Below are 5,796 nucleotides of genomic sequence, written 5' to 3'. Positions count from 1 at the left end.
CATGTTCACAAAGTGACCTGCACTAACATCAGCCTTCTTTATCAATTTTACTGAAGCATAATTCATTCACGTAAAGCATGTAAGTTGAGTTCTAATGTATATATCCATGGAGCTGCTACAACCACCAAGACACAAAATATTTCCATCAGCCTTAAAAGACTTCTCATACCCTTTGGTAGTTCCTCCCTCCCTCCAACCTCAGGCCATAGCAACTACTGATCTGCTTTCCATCACTGGTCATGCAAGAGATGCAGATGAAAACAACACCGAGATTCCACCTCACCCCACAAAGAATGGCTGCTATCAAGAAATCGCACAATAACAAATGTTGGCGGGGTTGTGGGGAGAAAGGAACCCTTCTCCATTGTTGGTGGGAGTGCAGACTGGTACAATCACTATGGAAGTCAAATATGGAGATACCTCAAAGAACTAAGATTAGAGGTTCCATTTGACCCAGCCATCCCTCTGTTGGGTATCTTTCCAAAAGAATAAAAGAATCATACCACAGTGATATATGCACACCCAGGTTTAGAGCAGCACAGTTTGTAATAGCTAAAACTTGGAAACAGCCCATCTGCCCATCAGTTGGAAACTGGATAAAGATGTGGTTTTTCTATAAAATGGAATACTACTCAGCCATAAAGAATGAGAAAGTAGATTCATTCATAGGAAGATGGATACATATTGAGGATATACTCCTAAGTGAAATAAATAAGTCACACATGTGTAAATACCGAATAGTTTCTCTGGTGTGAAAAACTGTAATAGTACATAAGATCCTAATGATATACTTGACAATGTGAAATAGGAAGAAAGGGGCTAATGGTGTAGGCAAAGTAGGAAGGGTAGGGGAAAGGAAATAAGGGAAAAGAAACAATATGAGAAAATGAAAACATGGAAATAAAGTATTTGTAAATAGGGAAGGGAGGGCAGGGGTAAGGGGAAAAAATGAGAACCAAGATCTGTCATGTAAAGGTACAAGATCCCAACAATGAATGTAACTGTACTGTATACCTGAAATGAACCAATAAACTCAATGAGGAAAGAAAATAAGAAAATAAATTAGTTTGCATTTTCTAGAACTCTACATGACTGGAATCACGCAGTATGTACTCTTCTGAATATGGCCGCTTCCACTCAACATAATTATTCTCTAATTCAGCTATGTGTATCAGTAGTTGTTTTTTTGTATTCCATTATGTGGATTTATTTTTTGTTTATCCATTTTCTTATTAATGAATGTATTCAATGCTTACAAATTGGCTGTTATAAATATAGCTTCCATGAACAATATATAAATATTTGTGTGGATATACATTTCTGTTAGGGAAATATCTAAGCAAAGGTTGAGTTTTACAAGCAAATGTTTTTTAAAGACTTTGTAGCTCTATGCGTTCTTATCAGCAGTACCAGAAAATACTAGTTGTTCCATGTTTTTAACAGATACTGTTCAGTCTTTTTCATTTCAACCCTTCTAATGGGTATCTTCTGAATTTCTCTGTGGATCTAATTTGTATTTCTCTCGTGACTAAAATGACAGTCACCAATCTACCTTCTTTGGTGGAGTATCCACTCACATCTTTTGGCATCATTTATATGGTTGCTTTATTTAGTTGTGAGAGTGTTACATATTCTGGATGTTTTCAAAATTCTGGATATTGCAAATAACTTTACCTAGTCTGTGACCTTTCTTATGAAATGTTGGGGACTGAATCAGGGCATCCTACATCTTAGGTGCTCTACCACTGAGCTACATCCTTAAGTGCTTTTCATTTTCATAATGATACATTCCAAAGACAAAATGTCTCTATTTTAATAAAACCCAAACTTCTACTAATTTTTCCCTATGTGCTTTAGGCTTTTTGATGTAAAGAGTTTTGCCTATTCCATGTTAACAAGCTTTTGTTTGGGTTTGGGTTTCCTACAATGTTTTCCAGAAATTTTATTTTTTTAGTTTTTATGTATGACTTATCTATTTTAAATTAGATTTTGTGCACAGTATAAAGCAGAGGTTAAAGTTTGTTTTCTCCATATAGTTAGCCTGCTGTTTCAGATTCATTTGGTCAAAGCCTTTTCTTTCTTCACTGAATTGCCTTGGTACTGTCATCAAAAATCAAAGCCAGGCATGGCACTGCATGCCTATAATCCCAGCACTCGGGGCTGAGGCAGGAGGAGGCCAGCCTGGGTTACAGAGTGAGTTCAAAGACAGTCTGAACTACAAAGTAAGACCCTGTCTAAGAAAAAAAAAATCAATTAGCCATACTTGTGTGGATTCCCTCATAAGTTCCAATGGTCTAAATCTATCTTTTCACCAATACTGTACTGTCTTGATTGGTGTAAAATTATAATTTTTCAATCAGGTAATATAATTTCTCCAGTTTTGCTTACCTTTTATAAAATTGCTTTAGCTAATCCAGGCTATTAACATTTCCATATAAATTTTAAAATTAGTTTATTCTTTTGTATTTTTTAAAAAAATCTACTGGAATTCTTATTGAGATTATACTGAATTTACATGTAGCTAAGTTTAGAGAAAACATCTTAACAATGTTGAGACTTCAATTAAAAAACAGTAAATTTCTCTATTTAGTTCTTTAATTTCTTTCAGGAATTAATTTTCTATCAATATCATTTCAACGTAGAAGCTTTATCTACCCATTAAATTTATTCCTAAATATGTTAGGATTTTTGATGCTACTGAAAATGGAACAACATACTGAATGCAGAAAAGCCGAAAGCTTTTTTTCTAAGATCTAGAACAATCCCAAGGACTGGCATTCTCATCACCCTTTTTTGTTTTTGTTTGCTTGCTTGCTTTTGGGTATGTCTGTCTGTACCTCTAGCCCGCCACACATGCTTTGTCCACACACACACCCCAACCTTGTGGTGCTGGGAATCGAACCCAGATCTTCCACGTGCCAGGTGAGTGTTCTGCCTGAACTATACACTCAGCTGCCCTTATCATGCTTACTCAATATATTATAGACGTCTTAGCCAGAGCACATAGGCCAAAGAGAAATAAAAAGCATATACATAGGAAAGAAAATCTAAAGACTCCATCAGAAGACTATCAGAGACCCAGGCATGGGGGTGCACATCTGTAATTCCAGCACTCAGGAGGCTGAGGCAGGAAGATCACTGAGAGTTTGAGGCCAGCCCGGGCTACATATTGAGTTCCAGACCAGCATGAACTACACACACAGTGAGACTTCATCTCAAAAAACCAAAAAACAAATAAACAAACAAAAAACACTATTAGAACTCATACACCCATAATGAGAAATAAAGAAAACATGAAAGCAAGCCCATTCACAATAGCTACAAGGAAATACCTAGGAATAAGCTTAGTCAATAAAGTGAAGGACCTCTACAATGACAATTACACAATTCAGATGAAAGAAATTGAAAAGAGGGCCAGGGATTTAGCTCAGTAGTTCTGTCACCTGCCTTGCACATGCAAAGATCCAAGTTCAATCCCTGGTACCAAAAAAAAAAAAAAAGAAAGAAAGAAAGAAAGAAATTGAAAAGAATATACCAAGTAAATGAAAAAATTTCATGTTCATGGGCTACAAAAATCAATATATTTATAAACTTCAAATAATCCAAAGTGATTTACAGATTCAATGTAATCCCATTATCAAAATATAAATGGCATTCTTCATAAAACTACAAAAAAATCCTAAAATTCATATGGAAACACAAAAGACCACAGAAATCAAAGCAATCTTGAGCAAAAAGAACAAAGCTGAAGGTACCATACTGACTTTAGAATATTCTACAAAACTGTAGTAATCAAAACACTATACTGGCATAAAAACAGACACAAAGCCTAATTAAATCAAGAATTCCCAGAAACAATGACATGCTTTCACACCCAACTCATTTTCAATAAAGAATAAAAAACATGCACTGGAATAAATAAATGGTGCCAGGAAAACTGAACATTCTCATGAACAGCAGTGCAACTTGGGCTTGGCATGGCGGAGCAGGCCTGTGTTCCCAGCACACAAGAAGCTCACAGGAGTCGGACTACACCGTGAGACTGTTTCAAAAGACAGACAGAAAATACTGAAACTTTCACCCTTACCTCTCACTCTATTAAAAAATCAATTCAAAAGACCTTAATGTTAAAACTAAACCTATGCACTAGGAAAAAATGAGAAAAACACTTCAAATACGGTGTAGGCAAAGATTTTTGGAGCAAGACCCCCCCCCCCAGCACTGCTGTGGGATTATAGACAGCTATTACCTCACCTCACACCACATGGACATTTCTAACTGTATTGTTCTGTGTGTAGAGTTCTCTTAACATCTCTAGAATATTATACCATGGAAAAAGTAACTCTTAAATGGTTTAGTAATTCTTTACAAGTCTAGGGATAGGTTTTCATGTGTCTGCTATAATTCTCCTAAAAATGTAAAATTCAGTGTGTGCTCTTTTCTATGTAAAGTCTTGAACTAAAATAGTTTACTTCATTAGAGTTTAGTGTTTAAACAAATAAGGACGTAAGCAATTAAAAAACAGGGTAAAATATGAAAATGAACAGGTAATAGGAAGATACTATTTTACCCCACAGACAATGGCTTGATAATTATACAGCACCTGAGTTCCCAGGAGCATTAGAAAATTCACAAACTCCTATAAAAACTATAAACAGTTATGGTAATATCAGCTATAGAGTAGACTACAGAAATAAAAATAAAGTCTCTGAGAATTATAATTACTGTGTCTCAATACACAATGAAGATGACTACCTGTCTCTTGAAAAAGCCCTTTTTTAATATCAGGCCCAAGAACACATTCAAATGAAATCAAGGTGAATGGCAGTAGTCTCAGGAAGGAATAACTACAATGCTATTGACAGAAAATACAGCTAAGCTATACTAAGTAGCCCATGAAGAAAAAGGGGATTCTAGGGCTTAACATGTACAAGGAGGCCCTGGGTTAGAACCAAGCACCAGGGGATGGGATGTCAAAGTGAAGGGAAAGAAGGGAATCCAGCACATATGAAACTGCACTCAAAGCAGTATAATCAGGCAGGCAGATTTATTTTTATACAGATGGTAACCACACCATTATGGCACAATTCCATCACTGACAACATTCAACTAATTCCCACTGCTTCTGTTCCATGATTAGACAACTATCTGACCAAAAGTTAACTTCCTGTGGAAAACAAGGGTATGAGCATCACATGTTCTCTCAAATTCTTTAACTTTTCACTTTCTTACAGCCATTTTTGTTTTGTCAAAGTCAATCAATTGTCTTATGTCATGAAGCCAAATAGAGGCAACGAGAAAAAAAAAAAAAAGACAATCCTCAAGCTAAACACACAGACCAATGGAAACAGGTAAAGACTAAACTAATGCAAGATACTTTCTCCCTGCAAGCAAGGGGATCTTCATTTTATTTTGGTAAGCAGTGCTAGAAAATGTCATGGAAAACTACCAGTATGCTTTTTAAAAAATTTTTATTTGTATCAGTACATGTTTGCAGTACAAAATGACTACCTTTATCACAGGGAGTTGGTCTATGTATATAACACATCTTAATTTTATGTCCCCTTCCCTCTAACTCTTGATCTCCTCCACCTCTGAGAAAGATCCATCTTCTTCTTATCTATCATCTGTATTTCTTTATACTTTGGGCTTCTAAGACAAACTCAAAGTATAAATAAATGAAAGAGCAAAATAAAAGATAATAGGAAACAGAGAGACGATTTGCCAATGGGAAGGGGACCAAGAAGTGGAGGAAGGGGAGAAGAAAGGGGATGAAAACAAGGAATTAAGATGTAT

Source organism: Fukomys damarensis, unplaced genomic scaffold (assembly GCF_012274545.1).
Source record: "Fukomys damarensis isolate Sample0158 unplaced genomic scaffold, DMR_v1.0_HiC HiC_scaffold_18, whole genome shotgun sequence".
NCBI classification, from domain to species: Eukaryota; Metazoa; Chordata; class Mammalia; order Rodentia; family Bathyergidae; genus Fukomys; species Fukomys damarensis.
Note: the sequence above shows the minus strand (reverse complement) of the source record.